This window comes from Capra hircus, chromosome 16 (assembly GCF_001704415.2).
Source record: "Capra hircus breed San Clemente chromosome 16, ASM170441v1, whole genome shotgun sequence".
NCBI lineage: Eukaryota > Metazoa > Chordata > Mammalia > Artiodactyla > Bovidae > Capra > Capra hircus.
In genome coordinates this window covers 43,323,893-43,350,333 of record NC_030823.1, presented here as the reverse complement: position 1 = coordinate 43,350,333, position 26,441 = coordinate 43,323,893, and the positions used below count along the sequence as shown (strand labels likewise).

Sequence of the window (26,441 nt, the reverse complement as noted above, 5' to 3'; positions counted from 1 at the left end):
TGCAATACTGTTCTTTACAGCATCAGACTTTACTTCCATTACCAGCCCCATCTACAACTGGGTGCTGTTTTTGCTTTGGCTCAGACTATTCTTCCTGAAGCTATTTCTCTACTCTTCACTAGTAGCATATTGGGCATCTATAAACCTGGGGAGGTCACCTTTTCATACTGTTCATGGGGTTATCAAGGCAAGAATACTGAAGTGGTTTGCCATTCCCTTCTCCAGTGGACCACGTTTGATCTCTATCAGTATTTTGAACCTTGTACGTGAAAAAGATTGAGAATATCTTCAAAATTATCCTCGAAACTAAGTGACAAAACTTGAGTTTATTTATATAAATGATTACACTCAGAATGAACAAAGTCAGAGGTCATTAAATTCTTGACATGAACTAAAAATTTTAACACCATGTCAAACTTGCCATATGAATGGGGGGGAAAATACACTGCTTTGATCTGACTTTTCTAAGTCATTTTAAAAATAAAAGCATGAAAAATTATTCTTTTAAATTTTTTCTAACCCTTCCAGTAAAAAGAATAGGAGAATCCAACTACAAGAGAATATATTCTAAGAAGCAATTTGGAATTTAAGTCTCTCTCTCTCTCTCTCTCTCTCTCACACACACACACATACACATACACACACACACACACACACACGTCTATGTATTATTGCTTTTAATGATTTTCAAACAAGGTTGTGTGCATGCGTGCTAAGTCACTTCAGTCATATCTGACTCTTTGCGACCCTATGGACTGTAGCCCACCAGGCTCCTCAGCTCACAGGATTCTCCAAACAAGAACAGTGGAGGGATTGCTATACGCTTCTACAGGGGATCTTCCCGACTCAGGGACTGAACCCACATCTCTTACGTCTCCTGCATTGGTAGGCAGGTTCTTTACTACCAGTGCCACCTGGAAATCCTTCAAATAAGGTTAAAAAAAGGCCAAATAATTCAGAAGTATTTTCCAACTGTCTCATTAATTAAGCAGCTATTTAAGAAAGTAAATTTATATATGTGTTTACAGTTAGCACAAAAATAAAGTGGTTTTATTTGGGAAGGAAATGAGAATGTAAGTCAATAAGAATGTTAAAATCTCAGTTGAATATATGCCCAGTAACCTTTTAAAGCCAAAATGATTTGCCAAAAATTTTCATGTAATTTATGAGAGTGTGGATTGTCTGAAGCTGGTTAGAAAACTGGTTTCACTCCGTTGGATCAATGATCTTCAACCTGAAAATTCCCCATGGTCAACACAAGTACTGTAAAAAGAATAATAATAATAAAAGAACCTTTAAAGAAGAAAAAGCAAGCTAGCAATTCTGAAAGAACTGAGCAAAACTGATGCGATCCATTAAGTGCATAATGCACATTTTCAAAACTGCCGAGATGAAAATGCATATTTACCAGATTGAGCTAATGGCTGCTGCAGGGCAAATATATATATATTTTTTAATCTTAAAATCAGCAAGCCTGAAATGGGCCAGAAAAAAATGAGTGACGCTATTACCATCAATATCAATTATTCCAAACAACACATGATAACAAATTCTTCTCTTTACTAGAGGGTGTCTAGGAATGAAACCATGGGTCGAGGTTAAGATTTATTTTCTAACATGCAGCCTCTGCCTGGAAATTGATCACAAGAACAAGTGAACTCAAATCCTGTGTCCATGATTTGGGCAATGATATTGAACTGGGCGATTCTGGCCATCTTTCACAACCTCAACATAGCTTTGTGTCCAAGAATCTCTTGTGCCATCTGCAAACAGCACAGCATTTGCTAAGCTGGAGAAGGTCAGCCAAAACTCAAAGGCAGGTTCCAGAGGCAAAGAAAGTTCTCTCTGCTTTTTCAACCCTCAACAAATCAGCAGCTTCATGAAAACAGAGCAAGAGTAGGGTCCTCTCATAGAGAAGGCAGTCTCCCCAGTCCAGTACTCTTGCCTGGAAAATCCCATGGACGGAGGAGCCTGGTAGGCTGCAGTCCATGGGGTCGCCAAGAGTCAGCCACGACTGGGCGACTTCACTTTCACACATTGGAGAAGGAAATGGCAGCCCACTCCAGTGTTCTTGCTTGGAGAATCCCAGGGACAGGGGAGCCTGGTGGGCTGCTGTCTATGGGGTAGCACAGAGTCGGACACAACTGAAGTGACTTAGCAGTAGCAGGGTCCTCTCAAGAGTAAAAACCACAGCCTGAAGCATCAGGCAGTCTGTCATCCTGAAACACAAAGAACCTGCCAGTATCCTTCTTGACAGCCTCCTCACAAGCACAGTGGACACTGACTGCTCACTCACCGGGCACACAGAGGGCAAGGCTCAGACTGGGGCTCCGGTCCAGGAAGAACTTCCTTCTCCGGGAACATATTTCTCCCTGTTAACCTTTGAAATACCTTCTCACCGCTCTGTGAAGCATGACAATGCCACCCTAAATAATTTCCAAAAGAAAACCTTTCCTTATAAAGAGTACTCATGAACAAAGCCTTTCTCACTGACAAATTCCAGAGACCCCAGCTAGGTGGCACAGCATTGGCCAAGGACTCTGACCCTTGGGACTACTCGGCTCTCTGGCTCTCCCCTCCTCTTACACAGGATTCCTCCACCCGACACACTCCAAACCACTCCATCAGCCAAAAGCAGTCTAACACTGCAAAATAAAGTCCACGAGCATCTTGCTAATTAATATGGATGTTAATAGGCAACATTAATATCTTGCTAGTTAATATGGATGTTTCCAAATCTCCAACATACAGAAGTGTGTGTGTTTGTACACTCACACCCATGAAATAACTCTGAAACCCCAAGACCCAAACCCCAATCCCAGCATACCATGCAGCCTCCTTCAGAGCCTCTCATCTTGGTCCCCTAGTCAAACCTGTCACTATACTTCACCTCTATAAACAATATACCGCCTTCGGTATGATAAACACTTAAAAACTATAGAGGAATACATGAATTGAATGAAAATATTAAAACAAAAAAGAAGCTATATTAGATCCTAGCAATAAAACTATGCTCTTAAGCAATATCAACATAAACGATGCTGTTTTCTAATAAATACTTCTCTAAGAAATAACTCATTTGCAGGATGACCTACTTTTTTCTGCTAGATTCTTTTGTGGGGAAGGAATATTAGCATTGTCTGGGAATAGTGGAGAACTTAAAAGGGAAAAGAAGACAAAAACTGGGAAAACAGCACCTCTGTTAAAAGGAAATCTTGTTAGTCATTACCCTTACCCTATGTTTGACCCTGAGGAGTCACCAAAATTGGCTTAATAACATCTTCTTAAAGATTCTAAGATCTCAGGTAACACGTATCCTTGGTTCTTTCCTTTTCAAAATTCCATGCATTCATTTGTCTACAAATCTCCAACTAGAACTACACAGTTTACACAGACTTTTGTCTAGAAACAACACTGCATACATCTAGCCAATATTTACCTGTCTTTATCCTCATTGCTAACAGGAAATTAAACTGAGAAAAATCAAGCTGGCAGGTAGGAGGGGGTAGAGAAGCAGGTCAAAACCAACTAATCTCAAATTTGTTTAAATTTTCCATTTCACTCTCTCTTCTCTAGGAGTTAGAAAATCTTCTAAACCATCAAAAGCTTAATAAATGATTCGAGACGATTATCTTTCTAACACTAAGAAGTAACGTTGATTGTTCTGGAATAACTGCTGTTGCAAGACCTCACCCCATTCCCAAATCAAACCCATGCAACTTGGACTTGAAAATTCTGTAAAACAAGAAAAAAAGCAAGATGATCCTGCCAACAGCAGGAATCTTATTAGTTATTCTGATATGCTAAATAAAAGCCATGGTTTGACACTTTTACTACTGAAGTAAAGAATATTTTAAGCACTCTCATCACTACATTTTATTCCAAAAGTGTTCCTTAAAAGCCCTCCTTGTGACCCATACTGAATCCCTACTATGGAAAAGACTCTAGCCAGCCTTACATCCAAACTCCAGTTAAATGATGCCGATCTCTCTAGTGGACGTGTAAAAAGCTTAGGTGCTGGAAGAGAACACAGGAAATCAAGAAGAAGGGGAAAGGCATGCAGGGTTGGGAGGAGGGGGTGTCCCTTTTCAAAACCAGTCAGGGCCATCTGCCTTATGAAGCAGTGTCTCAGGGCAGCAGAGACGCAAAGGAAAGGAATTTCAAGAGCACTCTCATTCTTGCTGCTCCCCGACCCCAGTACCCTTTCTATTGCTTGAGAAGGCAGGTAACAAGTCTATTCACTCCAATTCAGTGAACCCTGTCAAAAATAAATTCTGCTATAAAATCCCTATTAAGCAGAGGATGACTGCTGGTGGAAATGTCCTTACCATAAAGATTACAACTAAAATGTGGCTGAAATACATACATTTAAGAAACCGACACAGAGAGACCAACACTTTCAGGAGCTCTATGCCTAGCATTCACAGGAGAAAACAGCCAGTGACAGGTAGGTTGGAGTGAAGACGCTTCTCTTCCCACATGGCTGACAACAAACAAATTGCTAGTCTGATCTGCTGGGGTCACATCCTGCATAGGATTTCAAGCAACACTGCTCCTTTTCAGAAAGCAATGAGCTGGGAGTCTAGGCTTTACAATAAATGGTTCAACCAATTTGCAGTGCTCACTGGAAATACACAGGAGAATTCACAATGCCTGGCTATAACTCTTATTTGGCAAATGATTTTATTATAAACTGGTATCATTGTGAATCCATTTTCTTTACGGGTTTTCTGCTACTGTTTAATGGACTGTCAGTATAATTTAGATTTCATCAATTTAAACTCATTCAAGCCTGGCTCCTGATTGTACAGTAAATGGAACATATTTCTACTCAACGAAATTAATGACAGTTAATTGTAGTCTGCAGTTCCCAATTTTGTAAAAGCAACTGTTCCACAATTCAAGCATCAAGCTACAAAATTTCCCACACCAATTATTCTTTGTACTTTACAGGCATCTTTATCTTATAAGCCTTCTTGGTAAGACGAATGTATGTGTTCTTTTAATATTTATTCTCTCTCAAATATTTACTACCAACTTTCCAGAAAGAGTTAGGACCTAGATTATAACTAAAGACTAGGGAAATGAAAGTTTATCAGTCTCAACAGAGAGATGCTCAATTATTACAGATTTAAACTAGCAAAGCTGAAGATTAAAATTTTCTACCTTTCATATTCCTTTGCAAACTGCTGGACGATTTTCTTACGTATTTAAAATCAGTCACAATGCCAACAATAAGTGAAATTTATTAAAAGAAGGCTAAATGTACCGTATGGATTTAGACATGTAAATAATGCACACAGTGCACAGTAATAAATACCATTACTGAACTGATACTCTGTTTAACGGAAATTTACTTCTGAGCTTTATTAACCAGATAACACAACAGTCCCATGAGTGATTTTTCTTTTTGAGTGACTTGACTTTCACCTAAGCACCCACATAGCTGTGTAAGAGATGTTTAAAAGAGGAACAACCATGCAAAAAAGCACCTTCAGAAAAACTTATCAAATCAAAACCCACACAGTAATAAGGTAAGCTTCGAGACTCTGCTGCCCCAAAACCATAAACACCAGGGTCACAGAGTGCCAGACTGCAACTCACACAAAAACAAGAGAAGGAAAACCACAGCTATCCTTTTCAGTCCTTTTTTCAGCTTGATATCTACATCCGCTCAGCTGGTTTTTAATTCTCCTATAACCATGTTCCAATCATGCCCCATCCTCAGGCTGCTGCCCCTATTAGAGGTGCTCAACTGCAATTCCATCTAACCTCAAGTCCCAAATCAAGATTCCCATGGTCCTTCATGTCCTCCCCAATTCAGGCGGTACTGCCCACTTACTGCCTGTTTCTGACAAAGACCATCACTTGAATGAGTGTAATTTCTCCCCATAAAATGAAGGATCAAGGACTAGCATCCTGTCTCCTTTCGGGTCTTGCCTTCTCTTACCTCCACAACACCTTGCACAAAGTTAAACAAGTGTGCTCTTCCATTATCAGCTGATTAATAAAACACTCAATACCACAGCTGACATCTACCAAACCCCAGGAAATTCCACTAGCTTACCCAAACAATATTATCATTTCAGCGGGCCTCAAATTTAATCGTTTGCTTTGATTTATATAAACTCCTATGGGCAAGTGAAGCCTGTTCCCTGACTCTCTTACTCTACCCATACCTCTTCCCTTCTCCCTTAAATCATTACAGCTTTCATGTGGGGTTTTACTGTAGTTACTATTGGTTGGTCATGTGTTTCTTCAAAAATTAAAGTCAAAGACTGAAGATATTTTAAGAATAATTTAAACTATCTAGTCACTTTCATGTGACTGAAGTACTGAGACCTCATATTTTCATTAAAGATCTTTAACTCACTGTGAATTATAAATAGCATTTTACAAGTATTCAACAGGTATTGGGTGGGGGAGAGTTTCACCTATGTGACAATTTCTAATTATCACCTCAGGATTCTACATGTAATAATTTTGCTTTATAACAATATATATCATTATTAGGCTAAAAAGTATTGGGGGGAGGGTATTGGCAGGATCTCGCCTGGTAATCTGCCATCCACCTGTCACTTTTATCATCAAAATTAGCAAAGATCTGAGCAAGGTGGCAGGATTTACAGTATCTAAATACCTCTTGATTCCTGAAATGTGATGAGAGATTTCATTTATCGTTCAAGACGAAGCAGCTCTGGATGCTCCATATGAAACTGTACTCAACACACTTCAGCAAATGAGTGCAGCTGCTCTGGGCCAATGTAACACTTAGTGAGAGTTGTGCTTTTTGTAATTTGTACCTTGAAAAAAATCACGTTCTGAAACATCTGCTGAGACAAAATAAATCAGAACTTTGCGGGGGAAGGGGCACAGATGAAGACTTCATTTTAACCAAAGGTGGGTTGTGTGTATGCGTGCCCAGTCGTGTCTGACTATTTGTGACCCTATGGTCTGTAGCCCGCCAGGCTCCTCTGTCCATGGGATTTCCCAGACAAGAACACTGGAGTGGGTTGCCATTTCCTCTTCCAGGGGTTTTCCGGACCCAGAGATCCAACCTGGATCTCTTACAATGCAGGTGGATTCTTTACCTCTTGAGTCATTGAGGCTTCCCTGGTAGCGCAACAGTAAAGAATATGTTTGCCAATGCAGGGGATATGGATTCAATCCCTGAGTTGGGAAGACGCCTGGAGGAGGAAATGGCAACCCACTCCAGTGTTCTTGCCTGGGAAAGCCCATGGACATAGGAGCCTGGAGGGCTACAGACCATAGGGTCACAAAGAGTCAGATATGACTTATTGACTGAGTGTGCACACATGCTCTCTACCAGGCTCTTCCCCCAGGGATCTGCTTAAGCTAGTTGAACCAAAGTGGCAACAGGCAAATCTTGTCAAGATTACATTAAAGCTAAGAAAAGAAGATAAACGTACTCTAAGGGAAGAAAATCATAAACTCATAATACATTCATACAGACTTACTGGCACCACCTTCTAAGTGCTAAAGATACTGAGGTGAATAAAAACACTATCCTTCCCTTAACATGTTCACTATCTAATAATATTAGAATGAGAGAAAGTGCAAGTCACTCAGTCTTGTCTGACTCTTTGCGATCCCATGGAATACAGTCCATGGAATTCTCCAGGCCAGAATACTGGAATGGGTAGCCTTTCCCTTCTCCAGAGGATCTTCCCAACCCAGGGATTGAGCTCAGGTCAACTGCATTGCAGGTGGACTCTTTACCAGCTGAGTCACAAGGGAAGCTCAAGAACACTAGAGTGGGTAGCCTATCCCTTCTCCAGCAGATCTTCCCAACCCAGGAATTGAACTAGGGTCTCCTGCACTACAGGCTGATTCTTTACCAAATGAGCTATCAGGGAAGCCCATTAGAGCTAGACATCAAAACAAAAAATTTTATGTCTTTGATAATTTTAATTGTGCTTGTTTCTTACTCCCAGTGACAAAGATTGTGAGCTGTGTATAATTTCATCCTTGCCTTCCTCCTAAAGAAGAGCTGATGTTTAACAGGCCGATGGCCTCTCAGAAAAAAGACCACATTTGCAAGCTTCCCTTAAAGTTGGTATAGTCACATGACTAGATTCTGGTCATGGGCTCTAAGTAGGCACAGTGTTTGAACTTCTGGAAACTGAATCCTGAGAAGAGGAGCCGCTTCTCTTCTTAGTCTTCCTGGTGGCCTGAATACAAACACACCATGTTAAGGTGGAGCACAAGATGGATCACAAGATGACTTGGGAACGGAGGCCACTCACAATGGAGAAGCCAATTCTTTGATGTATCTAAAGAACCAGACCAAAAATTCACTAGTTTGCAATTCAGCACTTCCAGCCACTGTACACAAGTATCTCTAAATTATTTTGAAATTATCTCTAAATTATTATATATTCATGGGGAACTCTCAGGGAGTCCAGTGGTTAGGACGCCTCACTTTCACTGCCAAGGGCCCAGGTTCAATCCCTGGTTGGGGAACTAAGATCCCACAAAGCATGTAATGCAGCCAAAAACAAAACAAGTAAAAGAATGTCGAAAAATATAAATAAATGAACTATATTCATCTAAAACAATGATTTAGGGGAAATATTCTAATGTTTTTAAGTAAGGAAAGCTAGGAAGAAACAGATGACCCCAGCAAATGTATAGAAACACAACACTTAACACTCCTGCTGCTGCTGCTAAGTCGCTTCAGTCATGTCCGACTCTGTGCAACCCCATAGACGGCAGCCCACCAGGCCCCCCCGTCCCTGGGATTCTCCAGGAAAGAACACTGGAGTGGGTTGCCATTTCCTTCTCCAATGCATGAAAGTGAAAAATGAAAGGGAAGTCCCTCAGTCTTGTCCAACTCCTATCGACCCCATGGACTGCAGCCCACCAGGCCCCTCCATCCATGGGGATTTTCCAGGCAAGAGTACTGGAGTGGGGTGTCATTGCCTTCTCTGAACACTCTTGCTAGAATGACTCAAATAGCCTGAATGGACAGCATAACGATTACATTCCAGTGGGATTACGAATCAGGTCCTAGAGGCAGATGACATAAAGCAGAACAAAGCCCACATCTGCGGCCCTAGAGAGACATCTCAGCTAAGTCAAGTTCTCCACATGACGCTACCCCAAGGAATCACAAGTAGTAAAAGATCGTTGCTTCTTCCTACAAGATGACCGGCATTTTGTGTGGAGGGTAGATTCATGGTGTCCTAAAGGCACCATTCAGGCCCCCTCCTTTCTCTTCCACTTTGATTTTAGGACTTCTTTAGAGAGAATATGTGGCTGCTCCTCCAACAAAAATACAAGGACCACTGATAACCAAATTTTCTGGAACACTATATAATTTATAAAAGTTAAGGCTGACCAGAATTCAAACTATACCAAGTTCTCAGAATACACCCAATATTTTACTTCACACTAGAAAGAAGACACAATGTCACAGCTTTACCTCTTAATTCCCACACCATTAACTGTGGATAAAAAACAGAGTGCACAAATGTGTCAGAGCCGTTCTCTGAGGTGAAGAGGTACTACCTAAAGATGACGATGAGTCTCCTGCTTTACCTAGAACATTTTTCCACCTTCAAAACCACAAACTCAGTCACTTGCAGAGGCCAAAGTCCTACAGTACACCAGGGCTAGTTAAAAAGAATTGTAATAGCAATTTATTAATAATCGCTACAGTCCAGATACACCCTTTAGCTCAGAAATTTCACTTCTAAGAAAGTGAGCAGAAATGAATAAATATTTAGCAGTGTTGTTTATAATGGAAATAGCCTAAGATCCAACTATATATAGCTAGTCATACTACGGTATCTATCGACTGATGTGGGTATGTCTAATGTTTCTGTGCATCATGGATGCCTTTAACTATCTATACAGTCAATCTCCACCAAAAAAAAATTTTAAGTTCACAAAAACATGTATTGAAATATTTGTCACAAAATGAGGAAAAAAATTGCAATGTAATACATTTACTTCTTTATAGATTTGTTAAATAATAACACTTACTAGGTTATTCCTCTAATAGCCTCCATAATTTCAAAGTAGTGAACATAAACATTATTTTCAGATGTTTTTCTCTACGTGATGTCATAAGCATATCTGTAATTTATATTAGTGTAACAGGCACTGCAAGTATTACTATGGCTTACTGCCTACCTTCATAATTGAAATGAATGCTAAAGGTCATTTTAAATGCAATAAATTAGTGAAAATAAAGATACAATTTGTTTATCCACTCAAGTTCACGGTTTCCTGAATTCTATTCAGTCACCTAGGTCATGGACCCCAGGTTAGAATTCCAGTTTCAATGAGAAGTAACAATGACTAATAATTCCTGACATGGCAATAAGTTCAAGACATGTTAAGTTAGAACAAAACAGTGAACAGCATAATCCTACACACACTTACTAAAGAAAGTGACCATACAACAAAATATTAACAATGACTTAGTGGCTTTACTTTTACATATCTGAATTTCAATTTTTTCCCTTAAAAAGAAAGTATTATTGTTCATCAAAACCAAGGGGAAAAAATGCAGGAAGGAAAATATGGGTGAGAAATAAAAAGAAAGACCTATAACCAAATATTATAAATGCATTCATGGGGCAAAGGCGAAAAGCAGCAGGTAAATTCCAAGGAGAGAACATACAAATGGAGTCCCTCTAATCATTACAGAAGTTGAGTAACGGAAATGATGCAGAAAAGAGAGCTGAAAATCTGTATGTCAGTTTATCAGATGCCACAGCACTGAGAATCCTGGCAACTGGGAGATAACAGAAGTAAAACACACGACAAAACTGATGGTCGCTACAACAACTAGCCTCCACAGATCCTGACCTGAATGCCAAATGCAATGTTTAAAAAGACTGCTCTCAGTGACGCCAAACATGTATTTTTCGGATAGCTGTAGCAGACTCTGAAAGCATTCTAGCTTATGGGCCTGAAAGATAGTCCAGGTTTTTTCTTCCTCAAAATGCCTTTCTCGCCTGTACAGAGAGCAAACTGGAAATCAGGTCTCCATTGTCTAACTGGAAATATAAGACACAGAATTCTTTATAAGGAAGGAGCATAATTTCCCCAAGTCTAAGTGCTGCCAGAGTTAATTCTCAGATACAAACTTGAAAACTTCAGGTGTGAACAGAGATAATTAAATCATAAATCACCACTTTTCAGTTCAACTGTTCCTGACAATATAAAAATACAACATATCAAATGTGACTTTTTGTGATCTTTTCTTTCCCTCTACTGAAGAGAAAAAAAATATAATTATACAAAGTATTAACATTCCCTCATTCAATTTGGTAACTGTACAGTACCTATGTTTTATAATACTAGCACCAAAGGGATGTTCAGGACAAGTAAAGTCTAAGAACTAAACACCCCTAATGACAATAATGGCCTTCTGCAGAGCGAACAGCTATGCATAGCTTTACAGATTAAAACATTAACGTAAAAGCTGAGAATGATGAAAAGCAACACACTGAAATAATAGTAAAAGCATGTATTATAAACTCAAATCCATTTCTCCTTTTTAAAAGGGACTTACAGCCACAATCTAATGCCCCCCAAAACCGTATTTTCACTGCATCTCTACTGATCAGTATAAGCGACAGCACACCATCTGTCAAGCACACAAAGAAAGCAGGACAACATCTACAGCCTTCCAACAGAACAGAAAACAACCCTATCTGTGCCTTTTACAGTTTGGTTCTCACATTTTACACATTACACTTACACATTATCACACCGGACATCATTGAAAAAGGCATTCCCTGAAAAAGCAGATGAATAAGGAAATTTAGAGGTATGTGAGAAAATAAATTTAAGGGTTAAATGAGTGAACAAATGGTGGAATATACTTCATATGAAACATACAGTATGCTGCTACCTAGCCAGTTTGAGCACATATTTAATGAAATAATGAAAAAGATTTAAAGGTACTGGATAATTAACACAAACATAATGATAAAGAGTCACTGTGTATGAATTTAATAGACTCAGGAAAGTGACTTTGGAAGTTTATCCATTTCCACACATTTTAAGCATTAACTTAAAAAAAAACAGGTGACTTACTGATCTTCCTCCATCTATTTTATGCTCTTTAAAATCCTTTCTGAAGTGTATACTAACACAAGTGTATTAAGGAACAGAAAAGAAAAGCCTGTAATTTCTTTTTCTGATATTTAGGGAACTCAGCTCCAAATCAAAACTTAGGCACCCCAGTAACTATTCTGAGATATTTAAACATTTTGCAAAAGGGAAAGAAATCATTTTACACACATACATTTTAAAGTAATTCCAAGAACAATATACTGCTTCCTCTTTAAATTCATAGACATTATTTTTAATTGTGGAAAGTCTGGTTTTCTCAGCTGGTGAAGCTGTCAGAATAAATAGAAGGCAATATCTGGAAACTTGACAAACACATGGGTCAAAGTCAAATACAAGCCAATCTCCGTCAAGAATGAAGCCAAATTCCTGCATTTCTATTTAAATGATGTTATCCAACCTAAATAGCACCATGCCACTTCAAATCAAAATTGTTTCCTTTTAAAAAGACCATTTTACAAAACTGAGAGAGTATAACAGATTAAACAACTTTTTCAGCAATTTCCTCAGCTACCACAAAGCAAGCCATCAAAGTATAATTATAATAAAGGGAACATTTAACAATTAATTGAGCCAGGAAAAGCTAAACCTCCAGAGCTTAAGAGTTCAAACACTTGCTCACTAACCAAAGGGCCAAGGATTTTAACAGAACTGCAGGAAATCTCAGTCCAATTAGACTCCAGGTAAATACAAATTTTGCTCCACTGTGATTGGGACTCTATTCGTCTCAGTCCACCAGGCTGATTTTAGTATCCAGCTTGGAGATTCAAACAAAAGAACCCCTGCCTCCCACTGGATCTCTCCCCACACTAGTGAGTTATCCAGTTTTTCTAGGTGCCATTGGAACAGAAGTCACTGCAAAGCTCTTAGCTTGCTTTATACTGGACCAGTGACCAAGCAAGACTCCCCAACACACAGACACAGCTTCGAGGCAATAACACCTCTGAAGATAGTCATGGTCTGTACCAGAATATAATGCTAACACCCTAAGTAACTGGCCTTCTTTTCTCATTCAGTTTCTATTTAGATTCTTTTTAGAGGATACCTACATATATTCTTAAAAAAACAAACAAACAAACAAACAAACACAGTTTCAAAATGCCACCATCCCAACAAACAGCTTATTTCTAAGGGATCATTTCATGACTTGTAGAGTTTGATAGGAAATACAAAAAGTTCAAATTTAATACCTAAATGGTTTCAACAATACAGACAAGTAAAAAGTATTTTTTAATTTAACTGGATAAGTGAAAGTAAATAATGATTTTTAATGTAGCATAAAACAGCAGGTGAGGGATGAATTTTAAGGATTACAGAAACAGGCAGAACCAGAGGCCAAGGCAGGAAACCCACACAGGTCGGCACCAAGGTCGGCACCATGGCCTACAGGTCAAATCTGACCCATGGCCTGTTTTTGTAAGGCCCGCAAGCAAAGAATGGATTTTACATTTTTTAATGGTTGGAGAGGAAACAAAAAGAATATTTTTTGACTTTCAAAAATTACATGAAATTCAAATTTCAGTGTATATAAATACAGCTGTATTGGAACAGCCAGCTCATTCACTTGTATCTTAGCCGTCACTGCTTTCATTCCACAAGAGCAGCTCAGTAGTAGCAGAGACTGTGCAGCCTACAGCAAATTTGAAAATACTTACTCTCCGGCCCTTTACAGTCTGCCAACCACTACTCTAGAAGTGCTTGCTAAACAAGCAGCTCAGCTGACAATGTAAAATTTACCCCACAGATCTTGCAAAAGGTCTCTTATTTATTAATGACACATATGCTCAGAACTGTGGTGTTGGAGAAGACTCCTGAGAGCCCCTTGGACTGCAAGGAGATCCAACCAGTCCATCCTAAAGAGATAGTCCTGGGTGTTCACTGGAAGGACTGATGTTGAAGCTGAAGCTCCAATACTTTGGCCACCTGATGAGAAGAGCTGACTCATTTGAAAAGACCCTGATGCTGGGAAAGATTGAGGGCAGGAGGAGAAGGGGACGACAGAGGATAAGATGGTTGGATGGCATCACCGACTCAATGGACACGAGTTTGGGTAAACTCCGGCAGTTGGTATGGATAGGGAGGCCTGGCGTGCTACGGTTCATGGGGTCGCAAAGAGTCGGACATGACTAAGCGACTGAACTGAACTTGACTGATGCTCAGAAACTTCCTGCTATAAAATGCTCGAGAATTCTTCCAGTAGTTAGTATCAAGCATTCTGACCTGAAAATAACAAAAGAACCTTTCAGGCAATGCCTATGAGGATAAGAGAGTGCCTCTAGCACTGCCTCTCTAAGTTTCTTGTCACATTTTCCATCTGGGCTGAAAACTCAGCTCATTTTATGAATCTAGATCAGAGATGGCAAAGATTCCTACATTTGCACCCAAGAACAATGCTATCAACTGATTGGCGTACTCCTTCCAAACAGACTGAATTCAGCCTGGATCACTTGGAACAGGACATGAAATCCATCTGCCTTCTAATATCCAGGTGATCTATTCTTTTTGAACTTCTTTACCATTCATTTCTCCTTTATCCTTTTTCTTATACCTTTTTTTGTGTGAAAACCATGCTGCAAACCTGACAGAGAGGACCACAGAGAAATGAAAGTGGAACGGGTATGCCTGCTCTCTGACGTGTGAACAAGACACTAACAAGTGACACACCATTAATTTTTAAAAAGAGGATGTTTTTAAGTCTCTGTCAAAATATTGAGTACATCTATGGCTGATTCATACTGTTGAACATACTACTAATGTATGGCAGAAACCAATACAACATTGTAAAGCAATTACTCTCCAATTAAAAATAAATAAATTTTTAAAAAATACTGAGTTCAAAAAAAAAAAAAAAAATAGTTCAAAGGCATTCTTGACAAGCCCTGCATCCTGCTCCCTTTTATTTGCCTTCATATGAAAGCTTTAAAGGGACTTCCCTGGCCATCAAGTGGTTAAGACTTTGCCATCCAATGCAGGGGACGTGAATTCAATTTCCTGGTTGGGGAACTAAGATCCCACAGGTCTCACAGTCAGAAAACCAAAATATAAAACAAAAGCAATATTGCAACATGTTCAATAAAAAGACTTTAAAAATGGTCCACATCAAAAAAAAAATCTTTAAAAAATAAACATGCTTTAAATGAACTAGAAAGATGCAGATTCTACTGAGACATGCCCCCCCACTCCCCACCTCCCACAGAAAGGCTTTCTGTGTTTACCACAACACTCAGAGAGAGTCTGAAGGATCAATAACTAAGCTTGGTAACCATTTCCACCAAAAGAAAAGGTCTCTATCAACCTTGGCAAACTGTAACCAATTGGAGCCAAGTCCAATTTGGATTCAGACACTCAAGTATGCAGACCTGGGGCTGCATCATGACCAATCCATCCAAAAGGAGCCCTGAACAGCCAGAGCTTACGCTCAACGGTAGCCACATTAACGTCAGAGCAGAGGTGTTTGAGAGGAGAGTAATGTCCCCTCTCAAAATAACCTTCGCCAGAAGTTCCGTGTGGCTTCCACACTTCACTCAGATGTTTTCTGAGCATTTGCACAAGCAAAGCATCTTGCTAGGAAAGTTTCTGCCTGAGCCCACTCTTGTGTCACGAATAATTTCATGAGCTGTCATCACCACCAGCAGGCAAACATTTCAGTGAACATTTTAAATATCCACAAGGATAACAGACTCCTAAGAAAAGAGAACATGAGATCCTAATTGGGATCAAAGCCCCTCATCTTTGGAGAGGAAGCACACATATCTTAGGGTCCTGTCATGTTTTAACAGTTTTTACAACCGAAAGTGAAATTTTTCAAAATAAATTTTTTAAAAAGTCAGGCAGTCAACCATAAAAGAATTGCAGGCTTCTATGAACAGTCAAAGAATTAGATTACTGAGGTCAGAAGCCATCTCCTTTTACAGTTTTGAAGAGGGAGACTTGGTGACTATAAATGTCTTCCATTAGTAGGTACTATCTTTTCAACCTAGGAGGATTAAAAATTAAGTAACCTCAATTTGATGGTAATTATCTCCTTAAATTGATATGCATCTTCTGTCCCTGAGAAGATTTAGAATTATTTAAAGAAAGATTTAAGAGAATCAAAACTATATTAACACTTTGGAAGTTAATAAGAAATCAAGACATGATATTTTTATTCTTTTTATAGTTGAAAGAATGTGGCTTAGAACAATATTCTTGAAATTACAACTAAAAAAAAAAAGTACTACCTAGGGCCATTTAATTCGGTAAGATCTTACAGGAAACCCGAACAAACTTTTGCCCAATGCAATATATAGTTACTCTTTCTAAAGAAGCCCCGTGCGTATGTGTGGGTATACTCATGTAATCCCCATTATGGCTCTTGAGGTGCGTACTCTGATCCCCATTTTACTGGTGAAGAAACAAAGGCACAGAGGTTGTCCCTTGCCAGCACCTGCCTCTCCCATGGTAAAACTAGACTGCCCTGCACTGCTTCTCTGTAAGAAACTGATCCAGAAACCTAAGTGAGTTTATGCACAACCCTGAAATATCTAAGGCACCTTATTTATAGGTTTTGATTAATTTCATTTATAAGAAGCGCTAAGTACTTTAAAGGTTTGTGTTAAAAGACTAAACAAAAATCAAATATTGAATTTATTTTACTTAATAAGCAAGTCAATGTTGAAACTATTAATTGTAAACAAGACCAATCACAATTCAAAAATCTCTTAAAATTAACTTAAAATATATTTCATTTATAAAAGGGATAAGTTTTGTAAGCTGAACTTTTAAAAAAAAACTAGAGCCATGTCTTCTAATTTATAACTTTTAACCAACTGAATGCCCATTTTTTAAGCCAAAGTAAAGTTTCTCAATAGCTCAGGACCCCTCTGAAGAAAGTCCTGACATCAACGATTCTGTACATGTGTTTACTGCCCACCTCCTAAAGGCAGTACAGCTAAAACAATACTACTCAAGAGGCTGTCCGTGAAACACAGCATGAACACACGTGGAGTCATCACCCTGCTTATGCTGTTAGGTATCTAAGGAACAAAGTGCCTAGACTGTCCCAGACTGGGGTACATCAATGAACTAAAAGGAAAAAAGATTCATGTCCTTCTGGAGTGGACCAGCAAGGAAAAGACAAGAGAAATGAGAATGGTGGTATTTTAACCAGGTATGAAATATCTAGGGGTAAAGGGACTGTGAGATGGGGAGAGACACTCAGAGGGGAAGTCCTGGGGGGAGGAGGTGTCAAAGGATTTTGGATTCAAGCTACAACTGGGACCCAGGAAACCGAGGTGAATACATGGCCAGAAAGCTAGATCTCGAAGTTTGATGATTAACTGCTCATAAAAAATGCCTTCAAAGGATTACTGTTTAACACATACCTGCTAACACATACCTGCCATGAGTAAGGGTGATTTTCATCCAAAAATGGCCACATACAAAACATTTCTGTTTCTTTTGGAATATACAGATTAAGGATACATTCTGGTTCACTGCTTGTCGTGTGTGTGTATGTCTGGGAAAATTTATATTTCACTAAAAAAAATGTATATTAAAAATAAAATACAGGCTAAGTAAGGAGCAGCTTACTCAAACTTTTGCACTTCTAAAATCAGATTTTTTTTTTTTAATCAGTAAGCATATCATCAAGAAATAACATAGCGATGTCCAAGCAGGGACCCAGAGTGGCTGAAGAATACCTTAGGGAATATTTAAAATACATTAAAACAACAGGTGCTGATTCAAAGGTACCAAAACAGTGCAGGTTAACCTGGGGCTTCTGTGCAGGCAAGCACAGCAGGCACGGAAAGTGGAGGCACATCTCTGGAGACGGAGCCTGGGGGTAGGCATCATTTATTCATTTCACTTTAGAAAGAAACGAAAGGGCTCTCACCAGGGCGACAGCCAAATTGAAGGTTTAAATTCTCACCTACTTTTTCCTTTTCTGCTAAAATGTAACCTATATTACACCATGTAATTGCACACTCTAATCCCAGTCCCTCTATTCACACACCTCTCGCCTAGAAAGTTGCATATGAACCAGCACAAATCACACATTGTGCTGACACTGTTCCTCTATTTACCCAGCACATGCATAGCAAAACAAACTATTTATAAATATCCATATGTCGTTAGACGTTCTCCCTGAATCTGGAGCCACAGTGACAGTCTCCTAATAAAGTGGCACATGAGGACCTCTCTCATCTATGCCCCCACCACCCCTGTATTCCACTGGGGGAAGTTACCATAGCCCCACCAGATGGAGTTTAGGGGGAGCGATAAATCAAGATATCTGTCTTTCTTTTATACAAGACACAGACATACAATTCAAGTTCCACCAAACAACCTACTCTTCTGAGACTGTGACTGGAGCTGAGTGACAGCAAGGCAGGAAAATGCTGAAGGACACTCTTCTGGGGGTAGCACCCAGATGGAATGGTCAGGAGTTTCTGCTAACCCAAAATCCGAACTGTCCTCGATCCAGACAGGTGTCCACCCAGTCTGTGAGTTACTCTACCAACAAATTATTTCATGTGAGATGTGGCCAATGTTCTCCAGTTTCCATTTAAAAAAAAAAAACCTTAATGAATATAATATACTCACATTTATTAGATCACATAAACCATGTATTTTTCCCTTTCAGTTGCTGGGTTAAGGTTTCAAATTCAGTAATCAAAATTTATCCTAAATATTCTGCAACACCTTACCTCACCCTGCTCAACATACCTCTCATACTTGTTAACCATTTACCTTTGCAACAATTAATCCTTATATACATCTAGCACGAGAGAGAAACAACTTTCAGAAGCAGGCAACATGTACCAACTTCAGGAGTAGGAGAAAGAAAAGGAGCAAATTAATTATTTATTTGCATTTTCTAAGAAATAGGCCTATCCCTTCTTTAGTTTCAGCATAACTGTGTTTCTTATTTTCATTATCTTCAGTAATTTTAGCAAGTTTAGTTCAGTTCAGTTGCTCAGTTGTGTCAGACTCTTTGCAATCCCATGGACTGCAGCACGCCAGGCCTCCCTGTCTACCACCATCTCCCGGAGTTTACTCAAACTCATGTCCATTGAGTCAGTGATGCCGTCCAACCATCTCATCCTCTGTCGTCCCCTTCTCCTGCCTTCAAGCTTTCCCAGCATCAGGGTCTCTTCAAATGAGTCAGCTCTTTGCATCAGGTGGCCCAAGTATTGGAGTTTCAGCTTCAACATCAGTCCTTCCAATGAACATTCAAGACTGATCTCCTTTAGAATGGACTGGGTGGATCTCCTTGCAATCCAAGGGACTCTCAAGAGTATTCTCCAACATCACAGTTCAAAAGCATCAAAGGTCAATCCATTCTGGGCTTTAACCAATTCTTCCAGGCCCATGTGGACTTACAAACCAGCTGTGTGTCCTGTTTCCCCATAGATACTATAGGAAAGCAATGACTCATTTGTGCAGAGATTTTAAGGAGCAGAAACAACATGTGTACAGGAAGTCCACCATTGGAAAGGAGCAGGTGCTTTAAAAACGGTGGGCATCCACGGTTATAATGGTGTAACCATCCACGGTTACAGCTCCCTCTCTCCCTCACAACTGACAATTTGTACACAGGCTCACATATCTGAAGTTATTGGTATTTCTCCCGGCAATCTTGATTCCAGCTGTGCTTCACCGAGGCCGGCATTTTGCATGATGTACTCTGCATATAGGTTAAATAAGCAGTGTGACAATATACATCCTTGATGAACTCCTTTCCCAATTTGCTATCAGTCTGTTGTTCCATGTCTGGTTCTGTTGCTTCTTGATCTGTATACAGGTTTCATAGGAGGCAGGTAAGGTAGTTTGGCATTCCCATCTCTTGAAGAATTTTCCACATTTTATTGTGATCCAAACGGTCAAAGGCTTTAGTGTATTCAGTCAGAAGTAGATGTCTCCCCATTTTGGATCTGCCTAAACTCCAGTCTGCTGTGAGTGTGCTGGGATGCTGGGCTTCTCAACCCCCAAGGCAATGCACTCATTTTCTATCTGTGCGCTAACTTGAAAAAGACAGGGAAGCACTGGTCTACATCAATGATTCTCAAATTTTAATGCATATTTAACACACCTGGAAATCTTATGAAAACAAAAATATTGACTGAGTAGATCTGGAGTGGAACCTGAGACTGCATTTCTAAGAGGCTGCTGACCTGTGGCTGACACCAAACACTCCAGTAAGCTCTGGGGTACATGTCTCACTATACTCAAAGACCCTTCCTTTCCTTACAAAACAGAAAAAGATAGAGTTAACTAGTCCCCAAACTTCTACCACTTCCCATTCTTTTGGTTAGAACAACTTTAGAAGTTATTCTTCCACCCTCCTAAAGTCATAGCTTTTTATGTGCTAAAATTCTTTCCTAAAAAAAAAAAAAAATTCTTTCCTATACATACACAGGATTTGAATAACTTCCTAATAAACACTAAAAGGCAATCATTTCTTTAGGCTTAAGAAGAGGCAAAGTAAAATTTCAATAGAAACAGAAAGAAAAAATTAATGCAATCCACAATAAAAAGTATACTAAAACATGATTAAAAATAAATATATTTTCACAGGTGTTGCAAGAACACACAACTAAGGAGAGCTGAAGTGGTCATAGACTCAGGTCACTCAAACCTGAGTCCTCCTGGCAACAACGCTCTTCCTGCCTGTCATGTATTTAACTGCATCTTACCAAAATTTATACATTTGAGTCCTAACCCTCAGTGCCTCAAAATGTGACTGACCTTCCTGAAAAAAGTGATCACTGCAGATGTGATCACTTTTAATTAGACTGAGGTGGCGCCCTAATTCAATGATTTGTGTCTTTATAAAAAGGATAAATTTGGTGAGACCCAAAACCAGGCACACAAAGAGATGCGATGTGAAGACTGAAGCTATGCTCAGACAAGTCTAGAAACTCTCAGAAGCTAGGAGAGGTGTGGAACAGATAGATCCTTTTCCAGTACCTTCAACCAAACCTACCAGCGCCTTGACCTCGAACTTGCAGCCTACAAAACTGTGAGCCAATACATTTCTATTGTTTGGCTGTTTAAGCTACTCAGCTTGTGGTACTTTATTATGACAGCCCTTGCAAACTCACACATTGCCTGTGTTTCTTTCCTGTCAAAAAATATCTAAAGACGATGCACAGATAGGCAATCTTATCACAGTTTGGTGTGCCATGTGAAGGTTTTAGACTCTGTCCTATTGGCAAAAGGGATCCACTGAAAAGCTTTAAGCGGATTAATATTAGGTTTATTACATGCAAATTATCTTGTCATACAAGTGAAATCATTATCAACCCTACAGGTGCCTTTATGCTAGGATTCATGTTTCTTGTGACACAAGAAATATTCTTGCAACACAAAAAAATCCTTGCAATCAGAAAAACTCACACTCCCTCCCAAATAAGAATGCCTCAAGTAGACACTTTCATTTTCATGTCAATTTCACCTAAAACTTCTTCTACAGATAGAAGACACAGATAAAAAGCTGCAGATCAAATGAGCTTTTATTTTCTCCAAAAATGTATGTCCTAGAACACCAAATGCTAGAGTTTTCTTTAGGTTTACTTTGAGAAGGAATGTTTGTCTGAGTGACTGCAGAAGATAAGCTTTCAATTATTCAGAAAAGCAAGACTTTAAAACTGAATTCAGCCTCTTAACTGGTCAGAGATCGATCACTCAGTGAAGAATCAGGAGCTCAATGGTAGCATATCATTTGTTAAAAAGTTGGTAACTCCCTTCCCCTCTTTAAACAGAAATCTGAACTAAAGGGAAACTATACATTTTTTAAAGTTCCATGCTTTAACTTTTTTTTCTAAGTACAAAACTGTAACTATGTGTCATTGTGTCATGATGGCTATACTAACTAACCTCACTGTGGTATAATCATTTTGATATATATATAAAAATCACTAATTTTGTGCACACGCTGTTGGGTGTGTGTGTGTGTTGCATCCCTTGTGGCTCAGCTGGTTAAGAATCCACCTGCAACGTGGGAGACCTGAGTTCAATCCCTGGGTTGGGAAGATCCCCTGGAGAAGGGAAAGGCTACCCACTCCAGTATTCTGGCCTAGAGAATTTTGTATGTGTCATGTGAACTTAATCTATTTACCTAGCAACTTTCAAATACACATAGCAGTATTTTTAACTCCCATCACATGCTGTACATTACATCCCCAGAACTTATTCTTCTTATAACTGGAAATTTGTACCCTTTGACTGCCTTCACCCACCTCCCTGACTCCTTATCCCCCACCTCCCCATATGTGACAACCACTGATCTGTTCTCTGTTGCCGAGTTTGGGAGGTTTTTGGCATTTTGGGGGTTTTTTTCCTCCCACAAGTGAGAGAGATCATGTGGTACTTCTCCTTGGCTTTTTTGCTTAACATAATGACCTCAGGCTCATCCATGTTGTGACAAATGGCAGTTTCCCTCCTGACTGAATTTAGTTCCCTACGTAACTACACATTTTCTTAATGTCATGCATTGGTTATATCTCAATAAAGCAAGGGAAAAGAAGGAAGAAAAAAGCAGAAAGAAATTTATATGCCACCCACAGCAAACTTTAGAAACCAATACTCTATGCTGAAAACGCCCATAAGAGAAATCTGACTGCACACAGCTGTGTAAAAAATCAATTTGTCACCGTGACAGTCATCTCAGAAATAGAGTACCAGCTGATGGACAACAAAGAAGTTAGATTAGACACAGATGCAAAGTATACACAGAGCTCCACAAGGTTTTGATTTTGGTTTTTATAACAAGCTTGTTAAATCATTCACTGGGAAATAAATTATTCAAACTGGACTTCCAGAAGCATTATTCTGTGACATCATCAATCAGTCAATATATTTTTGAATAAAACTTTCAGAAACTTATTTATTCATCAAGTATTGGACTTCCCTGGTGGTCCAGTGGTTTGGACTCCATGCTTTCACTGCCAGGACCCTGGATTCAGTCCATGGTTGGGAAACTAGGATCCCACAAGCCATGCAGTGAGGCCAAAACAAACAACAAAAAACAAATATTATGGAATACATGCTACGTGTACACTATTCTTGTAGATCTCAGGAATTCAATGATAAGTAAAAACAGAGTAGATACCTTTATGGAGGAGAGAGACATCCTAAAATAGTAACAGAAATAAACAGAAAATTATTACTGTTACAAGTGCAAGAAGGAAAGTTACATGACTCCAGGACTATACCTATTAAGGAAATCTGGATAATTGGGGCGTGGGAAGAAGGTGATGGCACTGGAATGGAGTACTAAAGAGAGGATAGTAGTTCAGTGTGTCAGTGTGTTGGGTTGGGGCAGGAGGGCGGTGGGGGTGGGTCACAAACCTGAGGCATCAGCAGGTACAAAGACCCTAAGGTAGGAGGTAACATGGACACTGTAACTAAAAGTCCATCATGCTGTACTTCTAAGAGCAATATAAAGCTGCAAAGATGAGGAGCAGGATCAAAAAGAACTGGTTGTAACCAGGCATGAGATTAAACCTTAGCTACGACAAATTCTAAATACTCATTTCCTCAATAAAACCTCAGCCTTCTCAGACCAAACAGTATGAACATACACCTATCCCCCAAGGACAAGCACGTATATTACATAACAGTCCATTTCTATCCTCATGTTATTGCTCACCGCTAGGCTCAAGCTTAATGACAGTTTGGGAGGCATTTGTAATTTAGACTTAATTTGAGTACTGAAACCAATTCAGAAAAGGAAAAAATTTATCTGTGATTTTAAATGAGCATAAAAGGTCTGAAAAGACACTGTGCTCAGTTGTGTCTGACTATTTTCAACCCCATGGACTGGAGCTTGCCAGGGTCCTCTGTCCATGAAATTCTTCAGGCAAGAAGAACACTGTAATGGGTTGCCATTTCATCCTCTAGAGGACTTTTCTGACCCAGGAATCGAACCCATGTCTCCTGAAACTTCTGCACTGCAGGCAGATTCTTTATCACTGAGCCACCAGGGAAGCCCATAAAAGGTCTACCACTCAAAAACTAATAATACACTGAAGAATCCCTTATGATGCCCCATAAAGTCCCTACTGAAACCCTTAAGATACAACTAACCAAAGAGAATCTCTGCAGTTGGGTGCATGTAAGGGTTTTCATCACCAACCAAAGATGTTACTGTAGTACTCTGCACCAAGAAAGACAAAGACTAGAAAGAAGAAAGACAAAGAAAAGGAGAAGAAGAAAACAAACAAACAAACAAAAAAAAAAAACGGTTCCACCTGGGAATCTAGTCACAATAACCTACCTTCCAATTCTTCAGTGTGGGTAAACCTAAAGAAGAGGCAATATTTTAACATCTTCCACCGAGAAAGAAGCTATTGGTAGAAGTCATTCACCTTCAAATGCATAATAACCCCCAAAGAAACAAAACTACTGAGAAGGTCAAAGACCGTCTCCTTACCAAAGAGGCAAACATCTATAGACCTGGCAGTACGCAAACCACAGGCCACAGTGTCACCCGGCCAAGCACAGGGGCATCTCCCAGCAAGTGGTTCTGCTGGAGCGCCACAGAAAATTTTCAAGCCCTTTTTGTTGTTTTCAATCCTTTATAACAGCTTCCAGCGAGGCTGTATATCTTTTTCACATTTCACAAAGGTCCTCAGATTTACTGAAACAATGTCTGCCTCCCTTAAGTATACAGTTCTTCCCCAAAACAAGAACCTACTGTTTTGAAAATAAACCATTACCAACCTCCCTCCACACAGTCTTCTAAACATCAAGAAGAAAAGATTTCCCACCATCCTGTAGAATATGCAATATGAATGTGCAACAGTTCTCAAACTTGTTTTCTCAAAAATGATTTTTCTTAAGGAGATATTCAGCAGAAACAGGATGCCATAGCCCCATAAATGGGGGAAATGGCAGGTTGTTTGTTTTGTTTTGTTTTAATGTTAAAGAAGTTTCCTTAACTGCAGGGCTTCTCCAAGTTATTAATTATGATAGTCTCAAATGAGGGACAATACATGCAGCACTTCCCATATATTTCAGACTACAAGTATTTTGGAGAAGCATTTTGGGGAAGAAAAAAAAAAAAAAAAAGTAACTCTCCACTGAGAAAAGCTGGCCCTCAGTTCTACACAAGACAGCCAGCCTTCTGACACAATAACAAATAAGATCGTCCCTTATTTTTAACGTATCATCCTGTAACCTATATCTAAAGAAGTTAATGCATTCTGTCTCCTTCTTGTGATCTAGAAGTACACAGGTCCGTAGCAATCAACGTGCGGTTGGTCTATATTGATATATGTTCCTAGGTGGCTAGGACATTCTGACTGTCCAACATGTTAAGGGTGAATCAAAGACCCTGTCAGTACGGTAACCTACCCACTACCAAATCTCCACAACAGAGCTCTAATTTCCCCCAGAAACTTCAATTTTGATAATTTTATATCACATAAATATCTTCTCACTTAGTCATCAGCCAAAAAATATAGTATATACAAGCTAATCTATGTAAGTTTGAAAACATTATTTTTCAAAATTCAAAACTAATTTCTATACGGGGGGAAAAAATCGAGTACTTTATATGAAGTTCAGCAGAGCTACAGTACAGCTCAGCAAAATAACTGTACCAGGTTAATGACATAATCTCTTTAATCTCCAGCTCCTAGAAAAATATCAAACTGGGAGGCTTCCAACCCGTTAATTACATCTCATGCAACTCAAGTCATTCCTCAACACTGTAAGCAATTCAAAGAAACTGATTTCAGCTAGTTGTTGTTTTTTTTTTAACTGACTTCTGTAAGGAAAGTATCCAAATATACACAATGTATCAAATGAGAAAGGAAGGTATTGCTGGTGTTCAACAGGTTCTGAACCACCTGCTTCCCTACATCTTATCTGCAAGCTGTGTCTGGTCTCTCTCTGAACAATTGCTACAAATAACCTCAATATACTGAGTGGACGCAATACCTTTCCTGGAAAACAAAGCAGGTTAGTTGGCTTCATCTATTATCATTGATTATTGAGGCCTTGAAGCTTAATTCTAGGAAAAAGAAGGTCATCAGGAGGAATAAAGCCTGGTCTGAAGCCCACTAAAAAGCCCTGTCTAGCTTCTGGTCACTCCTGTAGCCAATGTAAAATGACCCGTTCCCCTAAACTTGAAGGCTTACTTGTCCCACCATGTACTCTACTCTGCAGGGCCTCACCACAGTCTAATCGGTGCTGAAGACAAAAGGCAAAGGAGGATGTGAAAAGAGGCAAAGTTCCGGGTAGACGGTGAAGTGTGAGAATGAGCAGCAGAAGACACAGACAGGAGCGCCTCACAGGCAGGCCCAGGAGTGGGCACAGGGAAGGGCCAGCACCCAGCTGAC

At 39.5% G+C, this 26,441-nt stretch overlaps 1 protein-coding gene across 4 annotated transcripts in view; it reads right to left on the bottom strand.

Annotated features, from left to right (window-relative positions):
• Positions 1-26,441, bottom strand: part of RERE (arginine-glutamic acid dipeptide repeats) — a 415,540-nt gene that overhangs the window by 236,723 nt on the left and 152,376 nt on the right. The gene's annotated exons all lie outside the window — the stretch shown is intronic.